Source organism: Mus pahari, chromosome 4 (genome assembly GCF_900095145.1).
Source record: "Mus pahari chromosome 4, PAHARI_EIJ_v1.1, whole genome shotgun sequence".
Lineage (NCBI taxonomy): Eukaryota > Metazoa > Chordata > Mammalia > Rodentia > Muridae > Mus > Mus pahari.
Genome location: NC_034593.1, coordinates 5,825,027 through 5,846,116, shown reverse-complemented (window position 1 = coordinate 5,846,116; position 21,090 = coordinate 5,825,027). Strand labels below are relative to the sequence as shown.

General features: G+C 44.5%; 1 protein-coding gene and 1 pseudogene across 3 annotated transcripts in view; both read left to right on the top strand.

The window, feature by feature from the left end:
* The window catches only part of Pag1 (phosphoprotein membrane anchor with glycosphingolipid microdomains 1), a 145,875-nt gene that overhangs the window by 65,961 nt on the left and 58,824 nt on the right, over window positions 1-21,090 (top strand). The gene's annotated exons all lie outside the window — the stretch shown is intronic.
* Window positions 1,782-3,195, top strand: LOC110319751 (annotated as a pseudogene). Its single transcript, XR_002380419.2, has one exon. The product of XR_002380419.2 is annotated as an elongation factor 1-gamma pseudogene (transcript).

Here is a 21,090-nt window from a genome sequence, read left to right as displayed (position 1 = left end):
CCTGACAGCAAAATCTTGTTGGCATCTGCAATAGTGTCTGGGTTTGGTGGTTGAATATGGGATGGATCCCCAGGTGGGGCAGTCTCTGGATTGTCCATCCTTCAGTCTCAGCTCCAAACTTTGTCTCTGTAACTCCTTCCATGGAAATTTTGTTCCCTCTTCTAAGAAGGATCCAAGTATCCACACTTTGGTCTTCCTTCTTCTTGAGTTTCATGTGTTTTGCAAATTGTATCTTGGGTATTCTGAGTGCATATCATGTATGTTCTTTTGTGATTGGGTTACCTCACTCAGGATGATATCCTCAAGATCCATGCATTTGCCTAAGAATTTCATAAATTCATTGTTTTTAATAGCTTGGTAGTCTCCATTGTGTAAATGTACCACATTTTCTGTATCTATTCCTCTGTTGAGGGACATCTGGGTTCTGGGTTCTTTCCAGCTTCTGGCTATTATAAATAAGGCTGCTATGAACATAGTGGCGCATGTGTCCTTATTACCAGTTGGAACATCTTCTAGGTATATGCCCAGGAGTGGTATTGCTGGATCTTCCGGTAGCACTATGTCTAATTTTCTGAGGAACCACCAGACTTATTTCCAGAGTGGTTGTACCAGCTTGTAATCCCTCCGACAATGAAGGAGTGTTCCTCTTTCTCCATATCCTCGCCAGCATCTGCTGTCACCTGACTTTGTAATCTTAGCCATTCTGACTGGTGTGAGGTGGAATCTCAGGGTTGTTTTGATATGCATTTCCCTGATGATTAAGGATGTTGAACATTTTTTTAGGTGCTTCTTAGCCATTCAGTATTCCTCAGTTGAGAATTCTTTGTTTAGCTCTGTACCCCATTTTTAATAAGGTTATTTGGTTTTCTGGAGTCCAACTTCTTGTATACATATTAGATATTAGCCCCTTATCTGATTTAGGATTGGTAAAGATCTTTTCCCAATCTGTTGGTGGCCCTTTTGTCTTATTGACAATGTCCTTTGCCTTACAGAAGCTTTGCAATTTTATGAGGTCCCATTTGTCGATTCTTGATCTTACAGCACAAGCCACACTAGTGTTCTGTTCAGGAATTTTTTTCCCCTATGCCCATATCTTCAAGACTCTTCCCCCACTTTCTCCTCTAGAAGAAAAAAAAAAGATTTTACTAAGATTTAAAAAAAAAAAAAAAAAAAGATTTTACTAAGGATTCCAGGCTGACGGGAGGCAGAGGCAGGCGGATTTCTGAGTTCAAGGCCAGCCTAGTCTACAAAGTGAGTTCTAGGACAGCCGGGGCTACACAGAGAAACCTTGTCTCGAAAAAACAAACAAACAAACAAACAAAAACAAAAAACAAAAAAAAGGATTCCAGGCTGAGCTCATTCTGAATCCCAAGTGACCTTGACCTTGTGATCCTCCTGCCTCAGCCTCTTGAGTAGTTCGGACTATAGGTGTGCGTCATCAGACTCTGCCACCAACAATCCTTGTCAGAGGCAGGCCGTTTGATACAGTGGATAGAGCAGGGTAAGAGTAGTCACTTAACTGTTGTGTGTGCTTCTAGTGGGAAGTAAGGCTTATTTTATACAAAGGTGTGATGTGGAGAACGGGAAGGCTCCTGCCATATCCTAATTATACAACACCTCTGTCACCTACAGATGGTTCAGTGAGTGACAGATAGACGAGTCATCTCAGTCTTGATTGGTAAATATGTTTCTCTGAGATGTTAAATGTTCTACATATGAGATCATGATTTGGTGTCATGGAGAAAAATGTGTGAAAAGCACTCACAGAAGTTTATTTTTTCGCTTTCTCTGCGGAATCACCATGGCGGCTGGGACCCTGTACACATACCCTGAAAACTGGAGGACCTTCAAGGCCCTCATCGCTGCTCAGTACAGCAGGGCTCAGGTCCGCGTGCTCTCCGCACCACCCCACTTCCACTTTGGCCAAACCAACCGCACCCCCGAATTTCTCCGAAAATTTCCTGCCGGCAAGGTTCCAGCATTTGAGGGTGATGATGGATTCTGTGTGTTTGAGAGCAATGCATTGCCTATTATGTAAGCAACGAGCTGCGAGGAAGTACACCAGAGGCAGCAGCTCAGGCGGTGCAGTGGGTCAGCTTTGCTGACAGTGACATCGTTCCTCCAGCTAGCACCTGGGTGTTCCCCACCTTGGGCATTATGCGCCACAACAAACAGGCCACTGAAAATGCAAAAGAGGAGGTGAGGCGAATCCTGGGGCTGCTGGACACTCACCTGAAGACTCGAACTTTTCTGGTGGGCGAGCGAGTGACACTGGCTGATATCACAGTTGTCTGTACCCTGTTGCAGCTCTACAAACAGGTCTTAGAGCCTTCTTTTCGCCAGGCCTTCCCCAATACCAACCGGTGGTTCCTTACCTGCATTAACCAGCCCCAGTTCAGGGCTATCTTGGGGGAGGTGAAGCTGTGTGAAAAGATGGCCCAGTTTGATGCTAAGAAGTTTGCAGAGAGCCAGCCTAAAACGATACCCCAAGGAAAGAGAAGGGTTCACGAGAGGAGAAACAGAAACCCCAGGCTGAGCGGAAGGAGGAAAAAAGGCAGCTGCCCCAGCTCCCAAGGAAGAGATGGATGAGTGTGAGCAGGCACTGGCTGCTGAGCCCAAGGCCAAGGACCCTTTCGCTCACCTGCCCAAGAGTACCTTTGTGTTGGATGAATTTAAGCGTAAGTACTCCAATGAGGATACCCTCTCTGTGGAATTGCCATACTTCTGGGAGCACTTTGATAAAGATGGCTGGTGCCTGTGGTATGCTGAGTACCGCTTCCCTGAAGAGCTCACCCAGACCTTCATGAGTTGCAACCTCATCACTGGGATGTTCCAGCGACTGGACAAGCTGAGGAAGAATGCCTTTGCTAGTGTTATCCTCTTTGGAACCAACAACAGCAGCTCCATTTCTGGTGTTTGGGTCTTCCGAAGCCAAGAGCTTGCCTTTCCGCTGAGTCCAGATTGGCAGGTGGACTATGAGTCGTATACATGGCGGAAACTGGATCCTGGGAGTGAGGAGACCCAGACCCTGGTTCGAGAGTACTTTTCCTGGGAGGGGTCCTTCCAGCACGTGGGCAAAGCCGTCAATCAAGGCAAGATCTTCAAGTGAACATGTCTTGCCAGTCGCCTAGCTGCTTGCACCTACCCTTCAAGGGAGATGGGGGTCATTAAAGGAAACTGAACATTGAAAAAAAAAAAGTTTATTTTTTCAAAAATTGGGAACTGCCTGCTTCAGCACAAGGAAGTGACTAGGGATATGAAAATGTACAATAGTTCATAATTTTTAGAGTGATATGCAGGGACTATTTTTGAAACATGGTGAAGAACTTTTGACGTACATCCTAGTTAGGTTTTTGTCAACTTGATACAAGCTCACATCCTCTGGGAAAAGGGAATGTCAGCTGAGAGATTGCTTCCAAACAGACTGGCCTGTAAGCAAGTCTGTGAGACATTTTCTTGATTAATGAGGACCTAGCCCACTGTGGGTTGTGCCACCCCTGGGAAGGTGGCTTTGGGTTGTATCAAAAATAAGGCTGAGCAAGCCATGGGGAGCAAACCTGTAAGCATCGACCCTCCACAGGCTCTGCATCAGTGCCTGCCTCCAGGTTCCTGCTTTGAGACCCTGCCCTGACTTTCCTCAATGCTGGGCTGTGACAGAGCATGCATAAGCCAAATGAACCCTTTGCTCCCCAAGTTGCTTGTGGGGAGAGTGTTTTGTCACATCAGTATCATACAGCATAGACTGTATAGTGGCAGACACTTCTATACAAGATCAAATGCAGTGTTCAACTTCACAGGAGTCTGTTGTCAGCTACTCTCTCTGTTTCCTGGAAAGCTGTGTAACTTTATAGACTGATAGGATTTGTATCAAGGTGTGTACCACGTCTGCTCATCTCTCTAATGAGGAAGGGGCTCTGCTGCTCCTCATGGCAGACTTGCAAATGCTTCCTTTATTGCCCTTCTCACTTTTTTTTTTTTGAAGTTTTTTTTCTATTGTTGCCAAAATCTTATATATGTAAATAGCTGATGGCTATGGGAGCCTTGAGCATAAGATTTAGAGTTCTAATTAACCCAGCAGCAGCAGCAAATGCAGCAGCAAATGCAGCAAATGCAGCCCCGTGCAGCCTCTGTAGTAATTCATGCGCCAGTTTAGGACTCAGTGTCTTCTAAAGCTTAAATGCTTTGCAATGGACACCAGACGGTGATTTATATAAACTACACTCTCTGAGGTCTTATTTTTCTATTTCCTCTTATTGCATCTAATAGGGACTCCACTGTGGTAAAGGCTTATTTCTCCTGTGCTCATGAGCTACAAGGTCACCCCAGCATGTCAGCTGGCTGACTCCGCCTACTTCTGCCTTTTCTTTGGTTTATGGGTTTCTCGATTCTTGTCTCCTTTCCTGTTGTTCGGTTCCTACCTGAAGGGGAAGTCTGCCTTACATACAATGTATTTACTGTATCGTAAATAGCCTGTGAACAAAGACAGAAAAGGGGCAATGTGGGAGACTGTCTTATTCCCCTGTGCTCATGAGCCTGAGGCCGAAGAATAGTGAGTCTGATGGCAGCCTGGACTGTGGGTGCTTCTTCCTTTGGTTTTGTGACTGAGCGTTGACCCTCTCACTGGCGGTTGGCACTTAGAGATGGCTACACCTGTAAGAGTGAATGCAGCTCACACTTCTGACCTGAGGACTGCAGTGAGGTGCCGGGGGCCTTAGATTGTTGTAATCTTAGATACGTAGAGCTTACAGTGTGATTTCGGAGCATCTTCCCAGAGTTCCCTAGCTCTGCCATGGGTATTTAAAACCTAAGTTTGTTTCATCAGATAAATTATGAAATTTGGGGACTTGAAGTAAGCTAATTTCTGTGATTAAATACTTATCCATTTGCTAGAAGAGTAAATGCTACATGCAAAATGCCAAAGGACATGTTTAATTTGGAATCTCAGTTTTAATTGAAGCACCATCGTTCTGTTTTGAGCATTGAGGAAGGACAATAAACTATGTGCATAAATTTTACTAAAAGATCAAGCCTCATTAACTTTAAGACAGCTTTTCTTAGGTTTTTGGGGGGCTAATTTACAGTTTCTTTTTCATACACAAATAAAATTTAAAATGGATATAGACTAATGTATGCATGCTGGTGACACAGTCCCATGTTAAGTAGGGTCAGTTGTGACCTATATCCCAAGTTCCAACATGCGGCTTGTTACACAGTCGGTGCTCCATCACAATACACCAATCTCCAGATGAGTAGCTAGCTGCTGAAAGCTAGCTCTCTCCAGGAGGCTGCAGAGCATTGGTTAACCCCTGAGCCTCAGTTTCCCTATTTGTATGTCAGCGTGTGACTGTGTTTGCTTTGATAGTCAAGAGGCTTGCTGGTCCCATTCCAAGCATTGGATGGTGCTGATCTGGGAGTCCTTCCCAGTGCTACTACTGTGGTGTTCAGTGCACCCCAGCGCTGTGCACCCCCGCGCTGTTCACCCCCGTGCTGTGCACCCCAGTGCTGTGCTAGTACTGACTTCCAGCTGCCGTTCAACAAGTGGGTACTTGAATTTTCAGAGCTATGATGCTACACTTGAAGCAAGAGGTTTATCTGACTTACAAACACTAAACTACTCATAATGCCTTTTTGTTTTTCCATGGAGAATTATTCAAAATTATATACACTTAGATGACTCAGTCATTTCTCTCTATGTTAAAAGCTTTTATACATAGATGAATGAGAATAAAATTATTATGAAGATGTAAGAGATGGGTAAATGAAAACTTGGCATTTAATGGATCTCCATAGTATATCAGATCAGGACATGTGATCCATAAAATTAACTCTTAGATATGCTGTCTTTTTAATAATGGGATCGTCTTGAGATGAGATCTTGCAGGTTTTGATGAAGAAAATCAGAGTGTGCCTGTTCCTTACTCTCTCCTCCGTTCAGTGTGCAGCTAGATTCACCGCACAAGGTCACAGTGTGGCATATATTAGTTCTATACTCAGCCACCCCGCTGAAAATACAGAAGAAATGTACTAACAAAGTCCTAACCATTAGCTAGAAGCACAACTGTTAACAGTCACATTTTGCTTTACTTTCAGTCTTCTCTCTCTATGCTTAGCTGGTATGTTACTGGTCAAACCCATCTGATTGTTACCATTGAACAATATGATTGTTACATTCACATCGTCAGAGACTGTCAACATACAACCCATTATCCAGGCAGGAACAGAAGTTGCAGTCTCACAACACTTTTAAAACCATCTAGTCAGTAAGCATGTTGATATAGTGAGAACTAATGGTGGAGTCTTAATTAAACATACAATAAAGCACTCCTAGGACTCCTCCCTACCCTCTGAGAAACATTAAGAAATAGAATAAAATCACTGGCAGGGAGGGTCAAACATTACCGATTACCAGCAAGACCTGGTTTTATCTGTTCTACTATGGAACCCCAGTTTGCAGCACAAGCCACAGTGGCTTGCACAGGCCTCTCCTGATCCCAGAAGAGCAACTCAGATTATGACCCAGAGAATAGAAAAGATGTGTTCCCAGAGGGTATCCCACTCTAGAAAAAGAAGTCATCCCCCAGGCAATTCCTTGGAGCATATCACCTAATGAAGAGATGTATGTATGTGCTTGAAGTGGGCAGACAGAGTAATTCACTCCCTTTGCAGAACAGCTAATAGGACATTTTGTTTCATATGAAACTACACAGAACTTAAAGACAGAGAAAAAGAGTGAAACTTACTGACAAAGATAGGGGCGTGTTTGAAGAGAGATAGTCCAGGCGCGCGTGAGCTGGGGAGTGGTCCCCTTACCCAGAGCCGCCAGCTGTGTAGCACAAGTGAGTGTTTCTTTGAACAGGGTTTGCCGCTGTTGTGTTATTGTGTGCTAGCATGCTGATCTCTGAGAATATCTTTGTATATTTGCATAGTTTTTTCTGTAATTTATCTTGGCTAATGATATGGAGCTAGAAGCATTCCAATTATACATTGAACTCAGTGACTAATCGTGAGATTTCAATAGCAAAGAGCCCATAATGTTTGGAGTGTATCATCATTCTAAGGACATGTTGCAGAACGAGATGGCTTTCTCCTTTTCCCTGATGAAAATGATGTTTGTTATGATGTTGGGGGAGTTAGCCATGAGGTAGATATCAGAATTGCATTGGTGGTCTCTATCGGTCCAGGCCGACTGAGCGGCGTGTTTTGATGATACAGGGTACAGTTTAGGTATATTCCCAAGGCAAGACCTACTGATCTAAGGCCCTGCTTCTGCTTAAATGAGGGCAGCATTGCATTTGCTCAAGATGGAGTCCTTTGACAAGGAACTTCAAAGAGAGAGAATGGTGAGTCATGAGATAACCTACAGACTTTGTCATTCCTCCCAGTGAATCATACCCAAAGATGTCACCGAAAGAAACAAACCAAAGACAGTCTGCAATACTGTGAGACTGTAAGATAAATTCATCTGGTATAAAGCGGTAGGTAACTCTTTGCTGAATGCTTCAATATGGGCAACTGTGTCTGTTAGTGATGCTTGGGGTGATAGGAAAGTTGTGGGCAAATAAATATGTCAGCCACCAGCTCCTTCCCTGAAACTCTCACTGGGAAGCTGTGACCAGGAGTCACATGGTATGTGGTAAATACAAGATACTTAATGAATAGGGCCAGGTTATGTATTCTAGACTTGCATTGCCTTGTTTGGTCAGAAGGTTTCTTGCAGACTTCTGTATCATGGGATCCTAAGAGATGTGACTGTCTTGACTTAGCCAAAGATCATAGACTTGCTGTCTATAGAAATGACACGGTCGCTGGGCAGTGGTAGCACACTTGGGAGGCAGAGGTAGGTGAATTTCTGAGTTCGAGGCCAGCCTGGTCTACAGAGTGAGTTCTAGGACAGCCAGGGATACACAGAGAAACCCTGTCTCGAAAAAAAAAAAAAAAAAAAAAAGGAAGACAGGGTCTCCAGTGTCTAGGTTGTAGGGGTTCCCTTCTTGGCTCTCTTGAACCAAATGGGTTTTTAGTTCTTTACTAGTTCTCGGCGGGCTGAATCCAGGGTCTCTGCAATGACAGAGAAAGAAGAGAGAATAGGGATATTGTAAACCAAGGAAATAAGTGTTGTCCACTTTCTCTGGTCTACTTGGGCGGGGTGAGTAAGCCTGCCATATCAGCTTTTCTTTAGGATGCTACAAACATTGCAGGTAATGTTTGTGGTATTTTTGGTTTCTACTATGAGCAGTCTATTTTATTTGCCCATGTTCATATGTGCTTATGAAAAACATTGTTTTAACAGCAGTTTTGTGAACTGGGAAGAACTTAATAACCATTTGTGCTGGATGGTTTTATGTCAACCTGACACAAGTTAAAGTCAGCTGAGAAGAGGGAACCTCAACTAAGAAAATGCCTCCATGAGATCAGGTTGTAACCATGCCTGTATGGCATTTTCTTATCTAGTGATTGAGAGGGGGCGACCCAGCCCATTGTGGGTAGTGCCATCTCTGGACTGGTGGTACTAGGTACTATAAGAAAGCAAGTTGAGCAAGCCATAAGGAGAAAGTCAGTTCTCTACATCAGCTCCAGGTTCCTGCCCTGTTTGAGTTTCTGTCTAGACCTCCTTTGATGATGAGCAGCGGCACAGGAGTGTGAGCCAGATTAACCCTTCCCTCCCCTACTAGCTTTTGGTCATGGTGTTTCATCACCTCAGTAGAAACACACCAAGACACCTTTCTTTCTTAATTAAAAATAGATTCTTTTGTCATAGACTAGATCCTGAGTATACTTTCCCTCCGGCTGTTCCTCTCGGTTCCTCCCCTCCCTTCCAAGTCCCCTCCCTTTGTGTCTCTCATTAGAGAAGAACAGACTTCTAAGAGATGACAACCAAACATGAAAAAATAAGCAGAGACTTTCATACTGAAGTTGGACACAGCAACCCAAGAGGAAGAAGGGTCCCGAGAGTAGGCCATAGAGCAAGAGATCCCCTCATTCTCCTAGTTAGGAGTCCCATAAAAATGCTAAGCCAATAGCTGTACTGTATACACAGAGGGCCTGGAGCAGACCCATGCAGGGCCTGTGCTTGCTGCTTCAGTCTCTGTGAGCTCTTACGCACCTGGCTCAGTGGTTCAGGGAGCTGGGTTCCCCTGGTGTCCTCCATCCCCTCTGAGACAACATTGTTTAAAAAGCAAGTTATGGGGACAGCACTCTCGTGGCATATAGTACACCCATTTCTGTGCAGCCTAGCAGCTGTCAGGGTAGCCGAGTCATGCACCATCTCAGTCAGTTTTAGAGCATCCTCATGAACAGAGAAGCAGCCTTCACTGCCCCTGCCACCCTCCCGCCTCACCCACAAACATGTACCCTCCTCCCGCCTACCTTAGCACCCTTTGGTTACTTTCTGTCTCAGCAGAACAAGCAAGACAGCCGCTTCTGAACACGTGTCTGTGCTGGTTCACATGGCTGTGAAGCTGTGCTGAATCTAATAGTAAAGTCTGAAGTTTCCCTGTGTGGCTGGTTAAAACATCCTAAAGCACAAAGTCAGTATGTAGGAAAGGACTTTTCAGCCAGCACCAGTTCTATGCCCCAGCCATTTGTACCACCTCTTTGCATGAAGTGCTTTTAACATAATGACATCTGCAATAAATGGCTTATAGATTTTATATTTTTAATCCCCCGGGGACATGCTGTGTATAAAATTAGAAGGAATGACTCCCCCTTCCGAGAGGTTACAGCACAATAGGGTAGGGATGTGTGTGCATAATCAAGTGGAGCATAGAATAACGTCAGAATGCTCTTACAGCACAGTGCATGGAAAGGCACAGTGACTTAAATCTGGAGACTCTGGGCAGCACTACAGAAACAGCTCCTACCCAGAGTAGCACCAGAGACTACTGAAGCATTAGAAGGGCTTGAAGAAGGGGAGAAGGACCAGAGTGCTCAAGCGTGTGACCATAGGACACATCATAGGCCTTGGGATGTGAGCAGATGCCATAGCCAAGAGATGATGGGGCAGGAAGGTACTAGGGGGAATCCTTCGGACTAAATCAGGATCTAGAAATTTCTGTGTAGGGTACCAAGAGTCCAGGCTTTATATACCACGTTCCTTTCTTGTGATTGCTATGGCAAAGAACCAAAATGCCTGGTGGTCTAGAACAATACTTACCTTCCCATAGCTCTGGAGGCCACAGTCTGCAGTCAAGGTGCTACAGAGCCATGGTTCTCCTGTAACCTCTAGGGAGGAACCTTCCTTCACCCTTCCAACTGCTTACAGCCTCAGATACTTCTTAGTTCATGGCAGCGGAATTCTGTATCTGCTTCTATCATCACATCTCTTCTACCATCTCCCCTCTGTACACACAGCTCTCCTGACCTTCTTTCCTTCTGCCTGTCCATCATCGCCTCCTTTTCTATACACAAACCCCCACTATGCTTGATAAAAATCCTCCAGCCTCAAAATAGAAAGTTAAAGGGAACTCAGAAGAAAAGGACATCCAGATCAGAGAGGCGGCTCCAAATAAAGAAGAAAGAGACATTTCGCCAAAATCATTGTGTGAAACATATACCCTGCTTATTATGAAAAGCGTGAGCCAGGTACTGTTGGCACCGTGAGCTGTTACATGCCTGCCACTTGACAGTTGGTAGAAAACACTTCATGTGCTTGCTTGGAAACAGTCTGGGTAATGATGTGAGCCACTCCCTGGAGGCTCGTGTGAAGGCTGCATCCACAAAACAGCAGTGTTCAGAGGGGCTTCTGGGGAGTGATTGGACCACAGGGCTCTGGCTTCATCAGTAACCTGTCCGTGGATTCATAGTTTGATGGCATTATTACGAGGTACAGAAGTGTAGGAGTTGAGGCCAACCTTGAGGAAGTAGGCTGTGGGGAATGTACCTTAGATAGATGCTTTGTCCCTGGCCCCAGGCTGACTAGCTCTCTGCTCTCTGGCTGCCTTGCAGCAAGCAGCCTCCTCTTCCATAGGCTCTCACTGCCATGAAGTTCTGCCTCACTTCAGACCGGAGGGCTGGGGCCCGCTAGCCATGGATGTCCTTTCCTCCTTTCAGTTGTTCCTCTTGGGTGTGGGTTGCAGACAGCCGACGAATGTACACTTACCTGCATGTGGGATTTACACCAACCCATTGGAGGAATAGTACTCGGTCTTCTCAGGAAAGGAAAGCAGCGCCCAGGACTCAGAGCCTGCAATGCCGCAGCTGCTGTCCTTCGCGGCCATCCCGATGCCTGTGTGGGCTCAGATGAACATCCTTGGTACCACACAAACTTTCCCCTAGCTTATACCTTTCATATTAACCCCAAAATGTTCTGTCGGCAGTCTTGCCTCTGAATCACAGAACTTAGCTGTATTCTCGCATATGTTACTGATCTACAGAGAGTATGGCCGTTTGCTTAGATAGGGATGGAATATGTCCAATGAGCTGGCTGCCTGCATACGCTTATGAACTAGTATTTATTTTCAGGAATAGTAATCCTTTTTTCATTCATGATGCTAAATTTGGTGGATACTGTCATAAACAACAGAGAATGTTCCAAAGAAATAAAGTTTTGTTCTTAGCCAGACTTCAAGAAATGTTCTAGTGCTTAATCTGAAATGTTAGCGCCTGGTCTAGAGATATTGTCCACTTCCTAAGGAATAGTTGGTGATGGATGAGGGGGTGGCTGCCTGGCTGAAACGGGAGCCTGAGCTTGGATCCTCAGCACCCACAGTAAGAGCCGGAGACAGGATGAAGAGAGGAGATGGGAAGAGCTGGGGATTGCTGGGGAGCAGGGCTAGCCTCTCTGTGAGCTCCAGGTCCAAGGAAGGAAAGGAAGAAGGCGGTGCCCACCGCCCTCTGGCCTCTCACCCTGTAAGGAGGAAGGCGGTGCCCACTGCCCTCTGGCCTCTCACAATCACATACATGGGTACACACTGGCACATATGAACAAACACAGAGATTCACTTGACCACATACCGTGCATACATACACAAACACACAAATAGCCGTTGTTTTTCTAATTATTACCTACCTATAGTGGCATCACCCTTTCAAACAACATGAAAGGCCTTCTGAAATGGCATCTCAAGCCCCTTGTTGCCCTGGGTCTGAGGCTCACTTTGCTACAGTGTACCTTTCTGTGGTTTTATTTAGTTTTTACTTTTGCTGCTTCTTAACTACAACAGTTGCCATAGTAACACCTGTTGCCCAAAGGAAAACTGAATGCCATTTGCAGAAGAAAGCTGCTGCTGTGTTCTTGCTTTTTCTCAGACCAAGGGATGCTTTCATTCCTTTCAAATCCTGTGTGACACCTTTCTACATGTTGGCAGGTGGTTGGACCACGCTGTTTCCATTTTACATGCTAACCTGCAGCTATGTCATCCTCTGAAGTCCAAACAAGTTCAAAGCTTTTTTTTTTTTTTTTTAAGTGTAGTTTTGTTAGTTTTTTTTTCTTTCTGTAAATGACCTGTTCAGGTCTTTAGTCCACTTATTTATTGTGCTAATTTTTAAAAAGAGTAAATCAAATTTATTTACCATTAACAGTTTATAGAAGTAAAAGTAACATATTATTTAATTCTCTTTTTTTGGTGAATAGACTCAACTAGATTTCAATATCTGTATGTCCCTCTGACACTATGACAATTATTGGACAGTCTGTCCACTGGACAGTGAAAAGCAGTTAGTGGAAAGAAAAGTGGTGGGAACCGAGACTTCCTTACCACACGAGGCTGGGCAGAAGAGGTCGGGTCTAAAGAGTGTTGTCCTAATAGGGTATAGGGAAGGAGGATTTTTAAATAGTGGTCATATTCCCAGTATATTTGAAAGTGACACATATGTATCAGAGAAATGGAGTAATACTCTTCCCGAGTAGTTTGTCTGAGACCAAAATGGACTTCCTGAATGTCCTGTAAGAGCATATTGCTGGGAACCATTCCCGAATGTCCTGTGAGAGCATATTGCTGGGAACCATTCCCGAATGTCCTGTGAGAGCATATTGCTGGNAGAGCATATTGCTGGGAACCATTCCCGAATGTCCTGTGAGAGCATATTGCTGGGAACCATTCCCGAATGTCCTGTGAGAGCATATTGCTGGCAACTGTCAGCAGCCATGTCTTTGGATCACTTTTTGAATCAAACTCTCTACAGCACTTTTTATTTCTTTTTTATTTATTTTTTGTCTTTGTTTTTTTGAGACTAGGTTTCACTATATACCCCGGCAGTCCCGGAATTCACTATATAGACCAAGGCATCCTCAAACTCACAGAGATCCACCTGTCTCTGCCTCCTGATTGCTGGGATGAAGGGTGTGTGCCACTATGCCAAGCTACAACCTGTTTTTAATGCCCCGTTTTCTTCTTTATTTCCTCTGTCCCTTTTCATTTTCCCTCTTACAAGGCCAATTGAGTGGATGAAGACTCCATATTTGATGGAGTAGCCAAGCAAAGGACTGCACATGGTAGCACAATTTCATTTGTCATTTAAAATACCACCAAAAAAGTAAGGAAATAAAGCTAGGCTTATATGTGATGGTCATTATCTTTACAGATATATCAGAAGAAATAGGTTTTAGATGTTAATTTTACAGTATGTTTAAGGGGTGACACATCATTAGTGCCATCCTCCTGAAGTAAGCCATCTTGGAACCACACCCCATTGAAGTGAGCATTTGGGCCCAGCTGGTCTGGATACAGCATTTTAGCAGACTTTGGGTGAGGGTTTCATCTGACTACAGAACAAGTCCTCATCACCACCAGAGGTCATAGAACGTGCAGATCTGATCTTAAAGCATCATATGATGCTAGCTGGGCCTTGGTTTCCAGAGTTGAGCTCAGTTTACTCTCAGCTCTAAGGTTATCTAAAGCTTACTCTGAAGTGGGTACAGCCTTGAAGATTAGAACACAAATACCATTACACCCTGAAGATGAAGAAAATGGCAGAAACCCAGGTAAATACTAAAGCATGGACCGTATGTGACTTTTCTGAAATGGGACAGAACATGAACTAACTGAAAGGAAGCAGAGAACATAAGTGAGCGCTCACCTACCACATGCAAGGTAACTCATGTCACCACATGTTCAGTCCTGATGCCAAAGCGAACAGTGAGCCAGTGTGGCCATCTTAATACTGTGTGTTCTAGTGAAGCAAAAGCAATTCTCAAAGATTCCAGCCAGCCTTTCACAACTACCCACAATACCTCAGAGTTACAGTTATGGCAGCCTTTCACAACTACCCACAATACCTCAGAGTTACAGTTATGGAATTTTCTCTTTCAGTCTGCTAAGGTTGTTAACTAGTCCTGCAAACTATTCCTCAAAATTACATTTTAAAAAAATGGAAGCTTCAGGGATTGGAAAGATGGTTCAGTAGTTAAGAATACTGGCTGCTCTTCCAGAGGACCCAGGTTCAATTCCCAGTACTGACATGGCAACTTAACAACAGTCTGTAACTCCTGTACCAGAGGATCCAACATCCTCATACAGACATACATGGAGGCCAAACACCAATGCACAGAAAATAAAAAGAAATCTTATTTTTAAAAAAGTGCAAGCTCTATCTTTGAAATGGTACAGTGACCAGTGTGAGCCTGCCTGTAACAGCTGTGTCCCTTTGAATCTCTGTAACTAAGGAACGGCAGTGGCGGTCGCTCGGACCACACTGCCGGTGGCTAGAGCTGAGTGCCCTGAGAACTGCCTGCCTTACCCTTCTCTTTGCCTCAGAGGCAGGATGAGGTAGCAGGAGATGTGACTGCTTTTCCCATGTGCTGATTTTGATGGTTTCCCAGGGCTGCCATAACAAAGTGGCACCAATTGTGTAGCTTGAATGACAGCAATAGATGTGTCACCTCTCAGTGCTGGCACTAAGGTCCAGGTGTCAGCAAGGCATGCTGCTGTAGTGGCTCCAAGAAAGGGTACCAGGCCTAGCCCTTGATTTAAGGCAACAAAACCTCAGTGCTGGGATTGGGTTCTTCCAGGGTGCATGTGTGTGTGTGTGTGTGTGTGTGTGTGTGTGTGTGTGTGTACACTCAGCTTATTCGTTCAGCAAAGTGAGCACTCCATCCTGCAGAGATGCAGCTTCCTCTTCAGTTCTTCTAGGCATACCATGCCATGGCACAGCCAGCACGGACTGAGCCCTGTCTGTACACTGTTTGGCTCTACTGGGCTGCTGGGGCACACATCAGGTCATGTTCTGTTACCTCCAGATGAATTTCCTTTTCTTCCTCAGAGATAGCCAAGGTCAACTTAGGTCATCTTAGTGTTCTGTGGAAGAAAGAATGCGTGTGTGTGTGACAGAGACAGAGACAGAGACGGTGGTGGTTGTTATTGTTGTTGTTGTTAAACAATATCTCCCAAGAAGTCTTGGGTTTGGACAGGCACCTTCTGTGGGCCTAACAGACTGGGACTGTGGGGTTTTATGAGAGTGACTAAACTTAAAGCTGTTTGGTCCTGTAGCCAGTTCATTGATTAGTTTGTAAACAACTAACGGTTAACACTTAACTAACCTATCAATTAAGCTATAACTTAATTGGTTGTGCTGAGCCGTCCCTATGCTTACTTCTACATAATCAGTGTCTGGTCAGATTGGCACTCAAGATTCTCAGAACCTTCGGGAAGCTGTTTCCACTGGAAATTGGGCTGTTGCTTTATTTTGCCAGAAAACAAAACAAAACAAAACAAAACCCTCAATTTGAGGGTTAACCTGAGGCTGTTACCACGGTCTATCACAGATGGACTTTCTGTAATATGCCCATCACAGTGAGGTAGTCAGGCCAAAGCTAGTGTAAGTGGCAGCAGAGTCCTCCATGCAGAGAGCTGCGTCTATAATGTGTGAAGCGGGAGGCACTGAGCAATGAGGGATTTTTATATTCGTAAGAAAGGTAATAACATTGACGGATGGTTGAAGTGAATGAGGGAAAGCGAGTTTGCCATTGCTTTTGTTCTGATTGCATGCGTGTTTGCAGTGTCTAACAGAGTAGCCTTTTAAGTTGGGATCACGGTGAAGCCACACAACGTAGCCCAACTGGTCTTGAATTCTCTATCCTCCTGCCTCGGCCTCCTGTAGGCTGGTATGCACCATCGTACTCACCTTGAAAATGTTCTAAAATACCTCTTTTGCTTCCGAAGGACCAGCTTTTACAAACTGGTCAAAAGCGAGTCATTTTGTGTATTGCCTGGTCTCTGACGCAGTGCACACGCTCCGAAAGCAGGCTGTTGTGCTAGTGTCTAGGCCACTTGTCGTCTTTTCCAGCTCCGTGGACGTGTGCTGTGGAATGTCCTAACTGCTCACGTTTATCTGCAATATGTAACGACTCACATATCATAACCTGGGCTGTCCTTACGAACTAAGAAGACTGTCTTCCTGTTGTGCACACTCTCACTCCATTACTTCTCTTCTGGTATTGAAACGATTCATCCACAAGCCATGTTTGTGATCCATACTTTTTTTTTTTTTTTTTTTTGGTTTTTCGAGACAGGGTTTGTCTGTGTAGCCCTGGCTGTCCTGGAACTCACTTTGTAGACCAGGGTGGCCTCAAACTCAGAAATCCACCTGCCTCTGCCTCCCAAGTATTGGGATCAAAGGCGTGCGCCACCAAGCCCAGCTGATCCATGCTTATTCATTGGGTTCATATTCACTGTAACATTGTAAGCCTCTCTGCAAGTAACATGCTTATAAATAGAAAGCTTTTGCTTATACAATTCCAATTGTTTATCACTCAACATTGCTATTAGATTGTTAGCTGTCCTCCCTAGGTTCTGGAAACTGCAAATGATATGAGAATATGTATTTAAGAACTCCCTAAAATTCAAAACAGCATATTATTCTTGGAGAGATTATTTTTTTAAGCCAGATCCTTTAATAGGTTTTACAGAGGGAAGTATTTTGCTAGTGTTACCTTTATAATCTTTTCGATAATTAAAAGAGAGAGAGAGAGAGAGAGAGAGAGAGAGAGAGAGAGAGAGAGAGAGAGAGAGACTAAATCTGGCATCCCTAAGGAATACCCAGTCATGGCTACCTCGAGACTAAATCTGACATCCCTAAGGCATACCCAGTCATGGCTACCTCTGTACTGACTCTTCCAGGCATCCTTTCTTGTCTCTTCCATTTTTTCATTTGCAACAAGGAAAATTAGCCATAGGAAGCCCTCCTCTTAATGGCCTGCCACTCTGCATACATCATGGATCTCAGCTGTTGGAGTACAGGAACAATGACCCCAGCATCAGCTGATGGTGTGGGAGTAACTGCCAGGGACAGGGAGCTGGTGGCTCAGGGCTGGGGGAGGGGAGAGAGATGTGGGAGAGCTGAGGAAAGGTGAGACCCAGACCAGGAAGAGCTTAGTAAGGGAGGGCAGCAGGCTACACGGAGAGCCCTGGGACACAGGAGCAGGGCACTGGTGTCTCCACACTGCAGTCCTCTGCGGCCGGTGACTTTCTCTGTAGCTGCTGCTTTACTGCTGAGCCGCTGAGCACGGCTAGTGCTGGTTGCTGAGGAGAACTGAGTGTTCAGATTCCATGGACAGAAGCATCTGTTCTTTGTGGGGTTCTCTGTTTTATTGTTAATTTGTTAAACCTATCACTAAATGCGAGCGAACTAATGGGAAGTATTATGCAATAGTTTATGACCTTTTTTTTTTTAACCAAAAACCTATCAAATTGCTGACATTTATCATTTTGACAAATTGAGGATGTGTATAATTAACTGGATTAATGGCTGACTTAGTAGGCACATCTCATGGGAGCTGATTATTAAATTGCTGTCTTCTTGGAGAAAGGCTCTTGGGGTTTTATCCTAATCCTTAGTCAACACTAGGCCTCATCTGGGTGAAACACCGTAAGGAAAGATGGCTATATAACAAATGGCAGGCAGAGCAAGAATTGGGAACACCCTGACCTTTAACTGAGTACCCCAAGGCAGAACTGTCACAGAAACTGTGTAAGCAGTATAATGCAAATGGCTTAGGAAAGAGAGATGGAGCTAAGTCCAGGCCTACTGGAAGGAAATGCACATTTCATTTTAGCCACAAGCTGAAATGGCAGGATAATGTGACTGATAAAAAGCTGTCATGACCTTTAGCTTTCTGTATAAAGAATGGTATGCAAGGTAACGCAAGTCAGGGTCTGTACCACCTTTGACCAGCCACATGCAGTGGAGAACTGCCTTTGAACTACCCAAGGGGGGCTGCAAGGGGTGGGAGACGGAAAACTTAAGTGTCACCTCAGGAAGTCTCCTTGTCTTCCTAACTCACCACTTTTTCTCACATACATCCTCATGCCTTCCCCCAAACTGGATGGGTTGTAACTAAAGCAAGTGAGCCCACTAACCCCAGCTGTTCCCGGCCATGGTGGAGGTTTGCTCAGTCCTGGTGCAGTTTGTTCAATTGTAACCTCCCAGGCTGAGCTGCTTCTGCCACGCTGCCTCCAGGGATGACTTCCTGCGGGGCCGGGCAGATCTCACTCCACAGGTACCACTCCCATTGCTCTGAGTGGCTTTAGGCGGAGAAGCTTTCAGGTGAGTTTTAAGCATATCACAAACTCCTTCTTGTGTGGACCTTCCTGGGAGTATCACTCCCCAACGTTCAGAACTTATTGCCAGTCCTGAGGAAACAAACCTTCAGTAAAACGGGTGCCTCCCGTTCCACTGGCTCAGTAGTCACAGACACAGAGGAGCAGAAGGATGAATAGACAGCTGGTTTCAGTGATATTAAGTTGAAAGTTTTGGATTGGTTTAAGTCAGTCTTCGTTTGCAGTGTACACATGTACAGATAGTCACACACAGAAAGGAGCCCCGAAGGACCACTAAGACCTCACATGAGGATTCTACTGAGAACAGATCATGACAACGTACCTGAAGCCCAGTGTTCTAGTGGTGCAGCTAGATTACACTGGGGTTTGCCACAGGTTTTTGAGAGTGATCTGGAAAATAATAGAATGTCTGCATCTTTTGGAATATTTGTTTTTAAGAGCTTTACTGAGCTATCATTTGCTTGACATACAATCCATCCGCTTAAACGATGCAGTTGGTGGGTTTACCATAGAGCGGGACACACATGCTTCATAGAACACTTCCATCACCCTTCACCACAGTCTGTACCTCCCATCTCCCCCAGCTCGAAGCAGTCACTCCTTCTCTATGCATCCAGCTTTCTTTATTTGACCATTTGTGGACATTTCTTGTCAATGGGATCCCATAATATGTAGAGTCACCAGCTTCTTCCCTTACTGTGTGTTCATAGTACATCCGTGTTGACCCTGTGTCAATGACATCCCACTCTGGATGTGACTAATAGACTCTGGATGTGTTTGCCAGTTTAGTTTCTGTTCACCAGTTGATGGAAGCCTGGGTCGTTTCTGGGTTTTAGCTATTGTAAATCATGGTTCTATGAACCTCTGTTTCCGGGGAGTTTCTGGGGCTGCTTCTCTTTGTATATGTTTAGGAGAAGATAATGATAGTTCTGTGGTTAGCACTTCCTGAGAACATCTAGACTATCTGCAAAGTGCATGGTCATCTTGCACTCTTAGCAGAGGGTCTGCGAGTTTGGGCTTCTTCACTTCTCGCCAGCACACATTACCGTTTTAGCTGGAGCAGCTGGAGCAGCGGCATCTCACGGTGGTTGGCACTTGCACTTCTTTATGATGGCATTGGCCACATGTGGACTTACTGGCTAGTTTATAAGTTCCTTTGGAGAAACGCCTATTCAGACTCTTTGCTAATTTGGGGTTTGGATATCTTATTGAGTTTTAAGAGGTGTTTACATATTCAGGCTACAATTCCTTTATCAGGTGGTTTGCACCTTTGGGATGTCATCTTTAATATGTATAGTGTTTTCTAAAACTCACATCTTTTTATTTTATATTTTATTGATTGTGTACTTGGCATCGTATCAGTAGCTTCCTTGGCCAGATCTGAGCTCATGGAGATTTACCCATTTCCTTTTTCAGTAGTTTCAGTGGCTTCATCTCTTACATTTTTCATTACACTTAGCTTTAGTATAGCGTGAGTTCAGGGTTTACTCTCTCCTTTTGTGTGTGACGACTACCTGTCCAGCCGTTTCCTAAAGTGACTATTCTTTCTCCATTGAATAATATTCACACTTCTGTTAAAAGGCAATTGGCAGTGTAAATAAAGGAATAGAAATGTATTGCATGGGTGGTAAATTTTGCCCGATTCAATCAGTATGTCTGTCTACCTTTGTAATACCAGCACACTGTCTCAATCACCTCTTCCCCTGGACTATTCTAACCTCCTGCCCTAGCTGTTCTGACAGTGCAGGGTTATACACTGTTCCCCACTGCTCAGCTCTAAGACGGGCTCTCCACTCACATCAGGAATAGAAAATGAAGGTTGATTTTATTTGACTATATGTATGATACAAGGACTAAAGTTAGACCCTTGAGCATGTCATACACATGCTCTACCACAAACTGTGGCCCCAGCCCTGAAATACTGTTTCTAATACGTGTTGATAGAATTTTACATTAAAACAAAAATAAAAACAAAATGTGAAGCCATTGGCCTTGGGTGACTAAACCTAGCTCATCTTTCTGACTAATTCAAGAGTCTTCTGAGCTTGGGCATTGACAGAGAAGCCAAGAGGCTTATGATTAGAACTTACATCTAAATAGCCGTGAATGCGGGAGCCTGGAGGAGGCCTGACTTGAAAGGGAATGAGAGCCTGAACAAAGGAAGTCACTTCCCCAGGAAGCCTGGCCCTCCCACCTTGTGTGATTGACACAGAAGACCTGGAGTCCGGTTAGAGGAAGAGAACCCATGATTGTGTATCTCCTGATATTTCTAGACTTGTTTTTAAAATAAGAAAATAACAATGTAGCTGCATGCATTGCAAGCAAAGGCAGCCTTTCTCTCAAGACAACCGGCAGGGAAAGAGTAGCTGTGTCTTAATATGATGTGAGGTCTGATTCTGCAGCAGAAGAAAGAAACACTGAGAAACTATGATATTCAAAGAACAGCCATAAATATACATCTGGTGGCCCGTGTGCCTCACAATTGAATGTTAAAAACAAAACAAAGTAGGATTTGTACCTCAGTCTGCTAAAGTAATTGAGAAGCCCTGGTCTTAGTCAGCAGCTGTAATTCATTATTCACATTCACTAGATTATGAAT